The sequence below is a fragment of the Pinus tabuliformis genome, chromosome X (assembly GCF_031772625.1).
Source record: "Pinus tabuliformis cultivar Carrire ecotype Pingquan chromosome X, CPIR1, whole genome shotgun sequence".
Classification (NCBI taxonomy): domain Eukaryota; kingdom Viridiplantae; phylum Streptophyta; class Pinopsida; order Pinales; family Pinaceae; genus Pinus; species Pinus tabuliformis.
In genome coordinates, this window is record NC_142308.1 from 772,912,533 (window position 1) to 772,929,829 (window position 17,297).

The window sequence follows — 17,297 nt, forward strand, 5'->3', positions numbered from 1 at the left end:
ATGTAATATAATGTGATATAATGTACTATGATGTAAATATTATGAAAAATCACTTGAGGGGGTAGACACATCAGTTAGAGTTGGTTTGAGGATGAATGAATCAATTTCCATAGTTTTAGAGGAAAGTTGTTCCACTGCCTATTTTTCAGTTCCTAGTTTAGATCTTGTTGAAACAGCTCCTTGACTCATGGATTCGACCCCTGATGGCTAGCATAGGTGGTTTTATGCCTATATCTTGTACTTTCCTAGTCATTTGTCAAGGTTGGACTCTTGTGGATGCATTGAGCTCTATTGTAAATCACTTTTACAGTTTGGCAAGGAAATGAACCACGATTTTGCAGCATTTTGTGGGATTCTTGTGGTAATGTGAATTAGCATTGTTTCCTCCTCTTTTATTTATTTTATATTATGTGGATATGTGCCATCATCTCTCTTTTTTTGCATAACTAAATGAATCAAGATTAAAGGGTGGAATCCATTGATGTTCAGTGCTCTGCCTTAGGGTTTTATTTAGTTCTAAATGTTTTCTATTGTTTGAAGAGGACTCATGAAAATTGCATGCCCTCTCCAACTCCTCAATAGTCTTTAGACTCACCATAACATTCATTTCAAAGTGCTAAAACACTTTCCTACCTCGCCCCACAGAAACCTTTGTAAATCTGAGTTGATTTCCCAGACTCAAAGCTGCCTTCCTCATCTGATCCAGTAATCAACTATTAAAATCAAACAAAACCCTTTGAGCATATACCTATCCTAAAATTAGTATTCATACCAATCATCTTAAGCCTTACTTGCCATATTTTCTTTGAGATTGATAAGGAGAGAGCCCTCTCCCGACCTGGTAGGGCTAGCTACCAGGTTAAGCATGGTTTGATGTTACCCTAGACCTGCCTTTCTCAGCCTGAGGTATATTTAGGCTCTTTCATAGTGGCAACTGTACTAGGGAACGTAGTTTTATGTTCCTCAGCAAAATATAATCAAGTTTAGATCTGATTGTTGATGGTGGACAATGATCAGACATCGGAAAGCTGAAATCATTCACCTAGCGACCCCAAATCAGTTTCAAGATCAGATCTAAGGACTCCACTGGAGGATGGACCCGACCAGAAAAAACATGAAAGGAAAATATGGAAAGCTCAGGTATTCAATTTGGAATTTCATCCAAGACATGATGTTCTTTGTTATAAATTATTTCTTCTCTTGAATGTCAATATGGCTTTTCAAAGTATATTGTATTTGAGAAAAGATCCTCGGCCTACATTTGATTCCTTCCCTATGAAGATAGTGAATACCAAAGATTTTCATGCCTTTAAGCTTGATCAAGACCCTTTTTCTGAAGCTTGTGATGACCGTCTTCAAACTGATGAGCCTAAAGAGACCAAGACCGATTCTACACCTTCTGTACATATTCCTATACCTTTTAAAATTCCAGATTGATACAAGCCTCTGATTTTACCTCCTATATCCCATGCTTTCCCTAAAAATCATGACCTATATCTACCAAGATTTGATGGTGAACGTGAAAACATCACTGCTGAGAGACATGTATTGAATTTTGAGTCTTTTCTCGACCTTTTTGAAGTTGATGAAGAAGATGTTAGTATTAGGCTTTTTGCTCTTTCTTTGCAAGGCAAAGTCAAGAGTTGGTTCAAAACCCTGCCTGATGCGAGCATCTCAAATTTCCAACAGTTCGCCAAGGTGTTCCTCGACAAGGGGGTGGTCAGACAGAACCCTTTCTTGATTATAGAAGAGTATAACCAGCTAAAAACACTGCCACGGGAGATAGTATAACAGTTTTCTGCCAGATTTAACCAAGTCTATTTTTCAATGCCGGCTAATATAAGACCTCCTCCTAGATCTGCTCTCTTGCACTACCCAGAAGCCTTTGATCCAGAAATGGAGTTTCACCTGAGGGAAAGGAACCTTGCAACACTTGAAGAGATGAAGAATAGTGCAGTAGATGTAGAGGCTAATTTGCTGATCAGAAGGGCAAAGTTAAAGGAAGAAGAGATGAAGAACATAGACCCAGAGGAATCGACATCTTTAGAGGTAAAGCTCGACATTTTGGTAAGTGCAGTGGAAGAGATGATGAAAAATATCATCACAAGGAATGAGTATGACGTTCAAGACCATGGCTCGTTGATTGAAGAGGAAAAAGTTGTTGATCCAAAACATTTTCTTTCTTTTTCCAATTGTCATAGATCTGATAATGATTATTTTGTAGATCATCTTGGAGAAGAGAGATCTGTTGATATGACATGTATGCTTGATGATGTATTTTATATTGATGATTTGCCTTAGTTTGATCAGTATGATGATGATTATGTTCTCCAAACAGAAGCTAGTCTTGTAGACAAATCAACAGCTGGTTTGTGGAAGGAGGAAGTTCATTTTCAGCAGCTCGAACACAATGATCAGCCATTGCATATCAGCCATGGAAGTGAGGAGGAAATTGCAGAAAATTTTGAAGTAAGTGGAGGATCTTTGCCTTTTTGTTTTTCTTCGTTTCAGTTCATCAGAGACAACTTTCATGCAATCAGAAATCAACTACCGATAAGTTTTGATTTGGAGCATCTTGAGGGAAAAGAAATCCTTGTTCAAGACTCCTCATATCCAGATTTGCACCCCTCGAATGCCTTTGATTGTCAAGTTGCAAATGAAGACTTGGAAGCTGGCACATATGATCAAATGATGCAAGGTGATTTCGTACCATTTTGTTTTGAATCATTTCAGCTTTGAAGGGAAAATTGCATAGTATATCTTCAAATGAGCAGCCTATAGGAAATCACGTAATCTCATCGAAACCAATAGAAAATAGGTTTCAGCAGTCTTTTCAAGTTTTTCATGATCCAATAGCTGATGTGTTGAATGATGTCTGTAGTCAAAGTCCTTCTCCATTAGCTACCTGTGAGCTTGAAACGTGTACAGGTACAAACTTGATCTGGCAGCCAATTTCTTTGTCATTTTTAGTAGGATTCTCATCACAAAGCTCATATCAAAGTTTGAATTCATGGTACAAGGAGAGGAAAAGTAATCCATTGGATGAGCTAAGTCCCAGTGCACATGAATTTCAAGATCCTTATGCAGTGTTTTTGGAGTCAGATAGAGAATCCATAATATTCAATGGATCTATTTAAAAGTTTTCATGGGAGTTTCCTTTCAGTATTTCTCTCATGTTTTTCATAAGCAAGCACTTGCAGAGAATTCAAAAAGAAACCAGAATACTTACATGGTTGCATTGGTTGTTTCATTTCACTTGATCAGGTGATGAATGCAACAGTTAGAGTAGGTTTTATTGAATAAGCTCCACTTCGAGCGTCTCTTTCATTTTGTCAATGGTGTTTAGTATTGAGTCAGTTTCAAGTCAGTTTGTGTTTTTGAGTCATCAATATTCAGTTGTGTAATTTCATCTTGAGTTTTTGATTCCATTGTCCAATGGATAAGGCACTGGTCTACTCTCTCAAAGATCTGTGGTTCTTGGCACCTCCAAGGATCTACCATCCCCATTGGAGCCAATGTTAGTGTTAGTCTTTGAAGCCTTCCTCCAGTGATCAAACATGATCTTACAAAGTGGTCTTAGGGTGTCAAAGTCAAATTTTGTCATTTTAGTGAGTCTTCAAGTAAAATTTGGTCTCTAGGTATTAGGTCTAGGGTTTGTTTTCACTCCTTCCAAAGTTTTCCGAGTGTCAGTCCATGTCACCATTCAGTTGAGTGTACCATCATTCAAAGAGTTTTCATCATCATGTCATCATCATTTCAGGTTCCAATGGGTCATTTTACACCTTGTTCGTGCTTCAATTGTACTTGGGTAAGGCTCATTTCCCTCTCCTAGGGTTTTGAAGGTAATTTCTCTTGGATGGTCAAATAATCAACAAAACTTGTGTCCTGATGTTCATAAACATTCCTCTATCCTTAATGTACCTTATTAAACACTTCCCATCACTGATTTCCCTCAAATTCTGCATTTTCCCACAAACCCTAGTTTCTTGATACAATTTGACAATTTTCTAGGCTAAGCTTGTGTTTTGCCCTTTTGGACCCCTTCCCCTCACTCAATATTTGAAATTCCACTTTCCCCTATTTCCTAACATCCCTTTCTACTTCCCAAAATTTTCTCAATAATTTATAAGCCCCTTATCCCCTTCATTTCAACAAATCCCCTGTTCCACACATCGGGATAGGTTTTACTCAAATGCTGTTCTGAGCAAGGAAAAATGAATTTGGAAAAAGTGAGAGAGATTTTTGTCCAAAATATGCCAAGGAATAAAAATCTCCTTCACTTTTTACACAGGTGTCACGGTTTTAGAGAAATGTCAAAAATACAAGTTGCCTTAGGAGAGTTAATGCACCTCTGAAGTGACCTTGGGAAAATCAATATTTCTCCTAGCTTGGTTGGTTAAATGACTTTCTTGATGATTTAAATGATAACTAGACACAAATATCTTTCCAATGAGCTATCATGAGCTCAATTTGGAGTTGAGAAAAACCTTCAAAAGTTGACTGCAACAGCATTCTGTGTTTAGGAAGCCTCATTTTGCACATTTTTACCACTCGTAGGAGATTTAACTTTTGATAGGGAAAATGACATCAAAATTGGAAAATTAAAGATTTTATGGAAATTAGACTTGATAAGCCTTCCAGCAAGCTATCCTACACCCACTTTAGACACCGGAAAGGCCTCCAAAACTTGATCTGAAAGTGGCACTACGCATAGAATCAGTGGCATTGCGCATAGAAATTTTCAACACATGCTTTTCCAACAGGTGGCACTACGCTTTTGATGGGGGCCTCCATTTGCAAAAAAGTTCACATTTTTGGAATTAGCATGAAAATTTATGCATGCTCAGAAATGGCTGAGAAATTTTGACAAGTTCTGGACCTCCAGAAGAGCCAAAAACACCCAAAAAGTGCCCTCTCTGCCACTTTTTTGCCACACAAGAAGCAGTCTTGGGAGATTTCAATTTTGGAGGGGCAAATGGACTCCAAATAAAAAAATTAAAGTTGTCCCAGAAAGTAGACTCACTAATATTTCTAATGAGCTATTCTGCACCTGATTTGGACTTCAGGAAGCCTTCCAAAACTAGCTTGGAAAAATCTCTACACATAGGATCAGTGGCGCTGCACATAGGGGAAATTTTGCCAGTTTTACTTGTTTATTCAAAATTTCGCCCAGTTTAGTTGTTAGTTGACTTTTTCTTCTCCCATTGGTAAATTAATGATGTAATATGATGTTATATGATGTACTATGATTTAAATATGATGAAATATCACTTGAGGGGGTAGATACATCAATTAGAGTTGGTTTGAGGATGAATGAATCAGTTTCCATAGTTTTAGAGGAAAGTTGTTCCACTGCCTATTTTTCAGTTCCTAGTTTTGATCTTGTTGAAACAGCTCCTTAACTCATGGATTCGACCCCTGATGGCTAGCATAGGTGGTTTGATGCATATATCTTGTACTTTCCTAGTCATTTGTCAAGGTTGGACTCTTGTGGATGCATTGAGCACTATTGTAAATCACTTATGTAGTTTGGCAAGGAAATGAACTAGGGTTTTGTAGCATTTTGAGGGATTCTTGTGGTAATGTGAATTATCATAGTTTTCTCCTCTGTTATTTAGTTTATCTTATGTGGATATGTTCCATCATCTCTCTTTTTCTTCATAACTAAATGAATCAAGATTAAAGGGTGGAATCCACTGATGTTCAGTGCTCTGCCTTGGGGTTTTATTTAGTTCTAAATGTTTTTTGTTGTTTGAAGAGGACTCATGAAACTTGCATGCCCTCTCCAACTCCTCAATAGTCTTTATACTCACCATCACATTCATTTCAAAGTGCTAAAACACTTGCCTACCTTTCCCCACAAAAACCTCTGCAAATCTGAGTTGATTTCCTGGACCCAAAGTTGCCTTCCTCATCTGATCTAACAACCAACCATTAAAATCAAACAAAATCCTATGATCATATACCTATCCTAAAATTAGTATTCATACCAGTCATCTTAAGCCTTACTTGCCATATTTTCTTTGAGATTGACAAGGAGAGAGCTCTCTCCCGACCTGGTAGGGCTAGATACCAAGTTAAGCGTGGTTTGATGTTACCCTAGACCTGACTTTCTCAGCCTGAGGTAGATTTAGGCTCTAACAGGATCATCCCTAGCCCTGATCAAATTGATAACTTTGGTGACACCATGTCGTTCAGCCCGTCGAACAAGCTTACCAAGCTCTCCTTATCCCTTCCATGGATGCATATGAAACCAATGACTGATTGAGTATGGTCCTAGAATCATATCCAAAATATTCTTCGCTTGGTTCTTCAGATTCTGAAGATACTTTGAATGAGACTTTCCTTACTGATGAAAGAATCGTTGAAGGCATGTCTCCTAAATAAACCCTTTGGAATTATGTTCATCATCATTCATCTTTTCTTCCTATCCTTGGTGTGATTCCTATTTGTCTAGATACTTTAGTTTCCCCTGCAATGACTGCTCATTTTCAAACACTCATATCAGATCACGAAGTGTTTTCTGAAGAAAATTTTAGAAACATCTCAGAAACAATGCCCATCAACATCTCTATGGAACTAGGGATAGTCGAAAACATTCACATTTTATGATGGAAATAAGTTATTTGGTTTGTACATTAGTGTGTGTTTCATTAGTGTGCAATATTTTGGTGTGATTGTTTGCATTTTTTAAAACATGTTTTCCCCTACTTACCATGTGTTCCACTTGGTTTGCAGATGTCAACGAGCCCTATTCCTTATGTTGGTTTCATTGATGGCACTTGTCATAGTACATGAAATCTGTCTTCCGCTGCATGGGCACTCTTTGCTTCCAATGATGAGTTAGTGATTTTATAGGGTATATGTTTAGGACGTACAACTAACAACATAGCATAATATAATGCGATCATCGAACTATTACCGAAATCTATTACTCTTGGTATTAGGGCATTAGTTGTTAAACTTGATTCACAACTCATTGTATTACAATTAAACGAGAATTATTCCATCACAAACCCTAACATTTGAAGGATGTGTTTGTGTGTTCATCTCTTGGAAAGAAATTTTGATTACATAAAATATCAACACATTCCAAGTCATTTGCAACATATGTAAAAATGAAAACCATAGCATAATAAGAACATCAGGTATATAAGGTAAAACATATATATATATATATGTGTGTGTGTGTGTGTGTGTGTGTGTGTGTGTGTGTGTGTGTGTGTGTGTGTGTGTGTGTGTGCTGTGTGTGTGTGTGTGTGTGTGTAGGGTTTGCAAAATTTTTATTACATCAAAAATCAAATTCTGTGTTCTGAGACATATGGCTTCTCTAGCCTACATAAGTGCATAAAATAAAACTGGATACATAGCTATCCACCAACATGGTGCTCATGATAGCATGAAACAACCCTGATAACTCATCCCAACAGTTGACGCAGTCTAGCTGATACTCCCATGGTATGCCTCTGATACCAAAGTGACACATCATCAATAATCACATATTCTGGAATGCCTCTCATCAAGGCCTCCAAGTTGTGCTCCACCTCCACCATGGGATCGGATCCCCCTCATAGGGTGCATCCTTGAGTTGTCATTCCACCCTCCTCACTATTAGGGAAACCCCTATATGTTTCTCTGGTCCCACATCTGCAAAAGTATCACAAGTCTCAATGTCAGTTCACATAATAAAAAAATGTATATATCAAAAAATTGAAAAACATAAAAAAAATAGTTCTTTACCTGAGTCAATCCATCCTGCTCTAGGTGGTAGTGAGAGATCAGGATCTCCCTGAAAATCTATCCTACCATAGGCCCAATCATCTACCATGATGAGATGCTAACGGAGCCATACAAAAAATTTAGGTGGAAAGGAAATTTGTTGACCACCTCCATGGCGAAGCATAAACTCTCCCCACTACACTAATCGTGGATCCCTGGATCCAAGAGTTTCCACCTCCACCTACTCATACCTAAACAATGGGACACGCTCTAGAAAAAATGTCACCAAAATCAATCCGTAGCCAAATTTTTTGAGTCTATCTATCTTACACCTGGTGAGCTGGTCTTTCATATTGACCAGTAATCCTTCACACCAGTTGAACACAGTCAGACTAAGACAATCCACTTCATACTAAAAGTGATATTTTCTTGCTTCATGCAGAGCTTAGGCTCCAGCTACCCGAACTATAACATGTATAATTTTCTCAAATATTTGTGACAGTTTTTATGTCAATCTTCCCACTTTTTGTTTTGCAGGAACCTAAGCAATTTCTAGCTATTAACATGTCAGTACTTTCTCCTCCAGCATGAGAATGAGACAATTGAACTTGTTGTCCCCTCCTAGATAAACCTGTGATAAAGTAGAGTCAGTAATTTCTATGTCAAATCCTTGGTCCCCTATTATGAACACCTAGCGGTCTACATCCCACCATCCTACCAAGTGTTGCAGTAATTCCACCTAGGTTCTGATCCTAGGGGTATGGAAGAATTTGATAAATCCACCTATCCAGAGAGACCTTATGCAATTGGGATCTTGTGATGCTTGATGGTATTCCACTTCATCGCCTCTTTCCTTTCACTCAATAACCATTTTTTCCAGCAAATAACCTGTGAAACATCAATAAATAAAGTTTTTAGTAGCTCCTATAGAGGAAAATTTTCAAAACAATTAGTGTTTTTGGAGATCTATTGAAAAACATTTACTTCACGGTGCCAACGTGACTAGTCATAATTTTTTCCACACTTCTAGTATGGTGGCACCATTAAGCCTAGGGAGGTCAGCGCAGTCCCGGTGGGTAAAACCCGCACTGAGCACCCTCGACTCAAAAACATTTCAAGCTCTACTAGCTACCTATTCTATGGATTAAATTACTTGAAATTAGTATTAAATTGCATAGGAAGGATAAATCTCTTACCTGCAATAGACGGTTCATCGAACGGTGCCTTGGATCGATCACACTCCTTGCCTGAAGATGGGGGAATTTAGGGAAAAATGTGCTCTCCAGATTACAAAATGACAAATGTTAATTTTTTTTTTTTACTTTTTGAGTTTATATAAACTTTCTAAAGTATTTTACCATTTAAAGCATATTTTTACCTATATTTATATATGTTTCTCGAACTAGGTAATGTTTGTTCACATGTGTAGCAAAAGGTTATGGCTTATTAGCAAAATAATTGATTTTGGATAAAATATCAAGTTTTATTTTATCTCTTTTTCAGACTCGTGAAAAATAAATGAAAAAAAAACCCCCTAGAGTCATCTTTCAACTCTTTTCTGACTCTCGAAATATGAAAATACTGTCGAGTACTTGTCTTTTCGAATTTGTAAAAGTAAATGAAAAGACATCTACTCGGTATAAGTTTAACCCTTTTCCAAACTAAGTTAGACTAATGTATGAAAAAGGAATACCTTGGTCACACGTGGCTGAGAGGTTCTCTTAAATATTGTTTTCTACCTTTTCGTATTCAAAAGACTATCTACAAAAAGGCCCCTCTAGAGTTTCCTTTTTTCTTCTTTTTCAAACTCTCTAAACATGAAAACGATGTTGGGTTACCCCTCCGTCGGGCTCGTAAAACTAAAATGAAGAAGGATTTGTCACCATGACGAAACTGATCTACTCCTTCCTAGGGCTCGTTAGCAATAATAGGATGGATTCATCCAAAGGATGAACTTATACAACAAGCATATGCTATCCTCTTCAAGCTTGAGATCAAAAAAATGAGGTACTCACTAGAAATAGTGGGGGAAAATGGAAGTAAACATGTATCCTATATTTTGTATAAAGGAATCATGTCACTCTTGAAAATGACACTTGTTTGTATCTCATGTCAGGTTTGGGTTATCCTCACTTTGTCACTTTCCTTACTGGGTTTTGGGAATCCATTTGGCTCTCATCTGATTATATCCTATTGTCACCATGACCTCTGATCCTATGTTGATTCAAATGTTTCCAAATTCTGGATTTGTGTTGCCAATATGTTCAAGAGAAGTCTTGTGTATAATTTAAACCTCTTATACCATGTTTTAATTATCTGCAACAATATTGAATCACTCTTGCCAACTCTACAAAATCTTATGTTTTGTGTTGAAGATGTGGGAAACATTATGGACCTCCTTCGACGGATCACCTCCTATCGACTCCAACTCATTATCCAAGAAGATGATATAGAAACTCCCTTTCAGTACCTTGGATATTGCATGCCTCAATGGCAAGTTCTTTGCATTCGACGATAGGTTCACATCATTGGCCTTCGATTGAATGATTCTGCCATTGTTCGACTTCAGCTTCATTGTTCACACTCGTGGATTGTGTTGTTGTACCTTGAGAGACATTGTCATTATTGGTGGTTTCTCTCGTGTATGTTAACAGTTCCCATCATTGTTCGGTAATTAGGTGGTTTCTACCATGTTCGACTCTAGCACATTTATTCACATGGTGGGATTCATACTTTGGTTGGATCGAGATAGAGATGAAGACCCTGGCTTTCATCTAATAAATCCTGGCTACGTGGAGTTATTAGATGTTCATGATTGTACGCATGATCCTTTCTATTCATATGGCTACGTCAATGTCATGGATCCATACACATGATCATTTCTATTTGGATGGTTGTGTCCATGTTGTGGATCCATTCACATGATACTTTCTATTCATATGGTTGTGTCCATGCCGCGGATTCATGTATTGTTATATGCCTACTCAGAGATGTGTTATTAGGCATACTTACATAAGAGATGTCAAATATCTTGTATTTTGCTTGATTTGCAGGTCTCCTAACGGTATTTCTCCAGATTCCTTACCTTGAATTGTAAATAATTTCAACCATCACTTCCCATTTTTCCTTCATTCTTTAGGGGGCATTTGTTATACAGTATTTTGTTACACTCCTCATCTCGTATCCTGAAGTGTAAAAGTGATGAAAGTTGTCAGTGTATTCTCACACTCCCCATCTTATATCTTGAAGTGTAAAAATGATGAAAGTTGTCAGTGTGTTCATCATGAAACATGTTCAGAATAATCCCTAAAAGAAGAAGAAAACTTTCCTTGAAAGAATTCTGAAGAAACTTGTCAAAAGACCTTGTTTTCAAGATCAGTGCTTTTTTTAATCACTAGTGTCCCACATTGGTACCTTGTTGCACTATACTGTCCTAGTGCTGCCAGCACAGCTTTTATCAGGAAAACTCACGTTGAACCTCTTTACGCAGTTTTTTCTAAAGTGGAGGAGAATCTTCTCTTACTATACATCTCGAGAAGGACGAGCGTGTTACAGGTGAATGAGGATTGCAACGAGATCTCCCATTCTTGGTACTTGATACTACTTTCATGGATCTTTCCCTTGAGATGTGTAACCTATCCCTCCTTCTATGGATCCTCAAATCCCTCTCCTTCCCTATAAATAAGATCCCTACTATCCACAATTGATTGGCTATTTCTTGGTTGCCTTCCTAGTGCTGAAATTACGCCCAAATGTTGCCCATTTTGCTAAGGAGAAAGGAGTGCTTGAAGGTTAAGGCTAGGACTTGGAAACTCCCCTACAAGAGGCTTCCAACATCAAGGATTATGTGGTTGTAATGCTCCATTTACCATCTATTAATAATATATTATGTTTTTGCTTTCCATAAATGTGTCAATTATTGCTCATTTAGTGTAATATTCCTTGATCTATTACATGGTTTATATTGGAATGCATTTTGCTATGTATGTGTTTGTTGTCTCCATGTGATCTTCTTTGTGGGTATTCATCCATAACGGTGAATAGGAGATTGAGCTTGGAAGCGAAAGAATCAAGGACGACACCAACGGATGTTAGCATCAGAGTGAGGTAGGTCACCTATCCTCCTTTGTGTTTTTCTGGTATAAACTAGGAAATTTTGCACATATTTGTCTTTGTTTGTTGCTATATCCTCTCATAGGACTAGAGGGATCATTTTTGTCCACAAAGAGGATTTCTTGCACAAAAAATATGCCTCTATTAATGAACACTACTCCTTTAGGTCACTAAACTTAGGCCAAACTCAATTTTCCCTCTAGTTTCTCTTCGGTCCACTGATCCTCACTTAACTAGGGCTTGAGAAAATCCCTCTTTGCTACCCGTTATTCCTTTAAAATCCAACCCTTAGGGCTTCAAAACATTTTCAAACTAATAGCCTTGTATTCCTTTGCAAAGGACTATACTTAGGGAACAATAAGGAAAATTCTAACATCCCTCCAATACTGTACCCAAGTTTCCACCAAATATGTCCAATCTAGACACATCAACCTAGAAATACATCAGGTATGGAAAGACATAAAATATACCTCAATAGTAGACTATTTTTTCCTTTATAGTTCATGATTCTAAGTCTATTCTCTAATGATCCTTGGACCTGGTTAGGGAACCTGTACAACAATGTACCAACCCTCCAAATCAACCTCCAAATCACCCTCAAAATTATACTTTTCCTCTTCTAACAAGACCTCCTCCAATGTTGTTCTTTAGGGCTACTTAGCCCTTGCTTCTAGCTACCTGTTAGGCCTTATAGCCCTCCAAATATAAGCTACGAGATCTCGACCCTCCTTCCTAAGAGACAAAGAAACCTAGAACATGTTTAGAAAATAATAACACCTCCAAAATTTGAACAAATCTACCCATAACTCCTCCTTATCCACTTGGCCACCACTCTACCTATCTCAGCCTGTTCGAAATACAAAAATGATAACCTCCAGATTGTCCTTCTCTTCTTGGACAAGCTCCTATAAATTTTGGCCCCTCATATCAGATGCCCTTCTCCTCTTGATGTATCACACTTTTTATGTGTTCAAATGAGGTATCCTTCCTATTCTATTTATATGCTTCTAAGGGTGAAATGACTTTCTCTCAAAGATTACCTCTACAAGCCTAGGCAACTTTTCATCTTGTCAATTTTCCTCAATCATATAAATAAAAGAATTATTCTCTAATTTTAACAATTCTCCCATGGCAACCATAGTTTCCCCTTGCTCCCTTAAGGGTGCCACACATGCAACAATGGTCCAGTCATCAAAATAGCTCTTGGTTCAACACCCACAAGTTTGGGTGAAAAACCCATTGCTTGGGTGCTTTGTCCACAAAGTGTTTTTTTGGTGTTAGCTCACACAAACCTAGTACCCAGTGTTGTGGATTACCTCCCAAGCTACTTAAATCAAAACTCCCTCTTAGTGAGGGAGGTACTTCCGCCACTAGGAGGTATCTCGTCGTCATCATCATTATTGCTGGTGACACTAGCACAACTCCTGGTGTTCACCACTCCAGCACACCCTGTAGAATGGACCACACTCATCTCAGTAGTGTCTCTGTCGCGAGAATCCTCTTGCTTCTTTTTCTCCTAAAATGTTTTCACGTCATCCTATGGTTGCTTCTTGCTAATTTTAGACGTACTCTTACACCCCACTGACAAAATGCTCTTCTTGGGTTTCACATTCTCCCTATGAAACTACATACTCCCACTAAAACTTGGCTCCCTATAATCCTCAGGATCCTACACTTGTTTCTAATAATGATCTATAGGCTTGAACATTAGCTGATATATACCATACTCCCTATCTCCATTTACCACTCCAATAGAGTTAGATCCTTTAGGCCTGAGCTTCACTTTCCCATCCTTGAAAATAATGTTAACCCTCTTCTACTCAATCACTGAGGTAGAAAATACATTATATCTGAGCTCTAGTACAAAGAGTACATCCTAAACTTGCATAATTTGACCTGACTCCATCCTGAATGGCATGACATTTGATCCTCTAATCTATTTCTAACTCTTATCTCCCACCATCATGTGAAACTTTGAGTCCCACTTAGAGTCTCACCAATCATATGAACTTGTCATATGATTTGACATACCATTGTCCATGTACCGTGTAGTCTCGTCAATGACACCCTCAAAGAAATGAGATACTAGATAGAAATCATTTGCCTTCAATCTTCTTGAAGGTTCATCTAGCTCAAAAGAGTTAGTGACATATGTTATCTCCTTCCTCTTCTTTTTCTCATTGCCTCCCTTATTCTTCTTCAAAAACATTGTCAAATAATGAGCATACTCGCCATAGTTGAAACATTTCAACTTACTCAAGTTCTTCTTCGACTTTCCCTTCACTCTCCTTGCAAGAGACACATTATCAATTGAATAATTTTTCATCGTACGAAGTTACTCATCTCACATTTCTTGTTGAATGAAGTCATCTCACAACCTATTCCAATATGGAATCTTCTCTGTAGCAACAATCCCTTTGATGAAGGGTTTCCATTTCGCAGTGAACCCTTTCAAAGAAATCCTTGCCATCTAATAATCTGTAACAGCCTCACCAATGGAGGAAATCTCATTTCAAATCTAAGATAATATTTTCAGATATGGCCCCACTACTTCTCCATCCAACATCTTGGTGCTCTTCAACTTGTCCTTTAATACCAACATCTAGCTCTTGTTCCGGTTCTAGAACAAATCCTGAACAGATTTCCACATCTCATGCGCATTTCTCTTCCTTGATAAATGAGGTATCAAATGATCCTTGACATCATCTAATCTAGATTTAAACAGGAACAAAACAAATTACAGAGATAACCATAAACATAGAGATGCAGCAGAAACAATACTTCATTTCATTAATGTAAAATACTGAAATATGCTTACAAACAGAATTGGAAATAAACCAGCTAAGGCGATGGTAGCTTATCTCTGAGAAGAGATGTGGCAGCTACATGCCTTTGAACTGTGTTAGAATGAGGTGCGAAGGCCTATTTAGTGTTGAGAAACAATGGAAAACCCTTAACATCCCAAAACCTAACCCTAGAAGATGAAACGCCAAATTGTGGGCCCCGTTTGGGTAAATTGGTACATCAATTTCCCGGGGTCGTAACTTTGGCATACAATCTCTGTTTGATGCGTACAATAGCTCATTAGAAATATCTACCACTTTGGGAAGGGATCCATGTTGCCCCTATATTTCCCAAAAAACATCGTTTAGGGCCTCAAAACGGCTGCAAAAGTTGAGGACCCAAAAAACTGCTAAAAATATTAAACTGTGCTACAATTTAGGAAACTGAAAAAACTAAAGAGATAGTTGTGGGGGTCCAAATAGGATAGGTGGGTGGCCACCAACATCCACCTGGATCATTCCTCCCCCCTTAGGAAGCAATGGTCCCCATTGCATTGAGTTCCTCCCTGAGATGAGGACGCTTCTACTGAGCTGGGTCTCTGGTAAGCTGTTCTGCAATCTCTGATGTGTCCAAAAATGGTGGGAAGCATGGTCGATGACAGTCCACATTGAACACTCAGTGCAAGTGAAGGAATGGAGGAATTTTGTGCTTCAAATCATTGTTGCATGTAGCCTTGCTATTGGTGTAAGGACCATGTCCGATTGGTCTGAGTTTCTGATGGGTTCTTGTAAGGTGTTCTCTCTGCAGATGCAACGAGACTTTGTTGCCCACCTGAAGCTTGTGCGTTACCCCTGTGGGTGAGGAGAAGTTGTTCCTATGTTCTTTCATGACCGTATCCCTCTGGTGTTGCTGCTACATGGAGGGACCCTTCACGGGGGTCATGGATGTGATGATGATCTTCCCCTTACTTTGGGAGAAAACCGGACAGAAAATGAATTTCCTAGTTAGGGAGATGAGCTTGTTGCCTTTCTTAGCAGTGATCAAAGAGGTGACAGTAGGTAGGGCTACCTCTGATATCCTGTATAATTAATTATCCAAAGAAATAATGATAGTGCGAGGCCTTGACTCATACATAGCATGTCGCCTCCACAAGTATGGCTAGCCTAATAGTACATCGCAAACATCCAGAAGTGTAACATCACACAATACCTCGTCTGTGAAGGGCTTGATGCTGTAGGGAAGGCGACACTACTAGCAAACTTTGAGATCTCGTCCTTCATGAAGCCACCCGATACTATACGGCTATGGGTGTGGTGTAGTCGGTAGGCCCAACCGCTTCATGACCTCTACTGAAACAAGGTTCTTTTGGCTGCCACTATCAAAAATGAATTGCAACGGCGAACCCTTCACCCACATCTGTGAGTGGAAAAGACGCTCCCCCTCCTCTGGGTCTTCGGGCTCATTCTTTTGGATATTGGCGGTGGCAACAGTGACGCTGGGCTCTGTATCAATGATCTACTTCCCTTTTCCATTCCCCTTGTCGGGTTTTGTTTCAAGGTCAGAACATGCATCTAATTCGGAAGCCTTTAACTCGGCCACCAGTGACTGCTTGGTCCGACACTCACTTGTGTTATGAGTGGGAATCTTTTGGAACTCACACCACTTTCCTGTGTCCTTCTTTGACTTTGTGGTGTTGTTCTTTTCTTGCAGCTTCGACGGGTTGTCTTGGGTCACCCCACCTTGGCTTTGTCCTTTGGTCTTCGAATTTGCAGATCCGAAGTCTTGCTTCTTCTGTTTGAACTTTTGATCGATTTTGACCGCATATCGGTACGTCGTGCCAAGCGAGGAGATGTTCAGGAACTCCAACTCTTCCTAGATGTATCTGTGTAGGCAGTCGCAGTTTTTGAGTACCAGATGCAGCTCAGAATCTTTAATACCCAACTGTGTGCGAAGGGTATGAAAAATTTTTGTGAACTCTGGTACATCTTGGTCCCTTCCCTGCCGCAGTGTGGTCAATTTGATGTATTTGTCCTCATAGCTTTTGATAGGGTAGTACTACTCCTTGACGGCATCACAGAATGAATCCCAAGTGGGTGCGATTGAAAATAGTGAGCCTGTACTTTCATCCTTCTTCTCGCAGTAGGTTTCCCACTAGTCCTTGACGTGGGGGGCTGCTTTGAGAAGAGCAAAAACAATCTTTTCCCAACTCGAAAATTCATGAACAGAAAAATACCCATCTAGCAGATTTAACCATTTATCTACGGCATCTGCATTTATTTGACCCTTGAAGATGGGGATTTCAAAATTAACTTATACCTTAAACGGTGTGGCGTTTCCATAGTAGTTGTTGGAAGCCTATGCGTCGCCTCTAGGTAGTTGCTGAAGGATCTGCGCAAAGCTATCCATCATCGAGTTCCTTTGTCACTCGAGGGCTTCTTCGAGCAATATTTTGATAGGATCTCCTGCCCCCTTATCTTTCTTTTCATCCGCCATGGGAGGCTGTTGGGATTTGTGAGGCTGGTCTTGCAAAGGTTCGAACCATTCAAGCCCTAACTCCTTATATCCCGACCTCGTTGGGGACATGCAAAGAAAAGCAGAGAAAAATCAAACCGCTCTGATACCACTGATCCAGATTTAAACAGGAACGCAACAAATTACAGAGATAACCCTAAACATAGAGA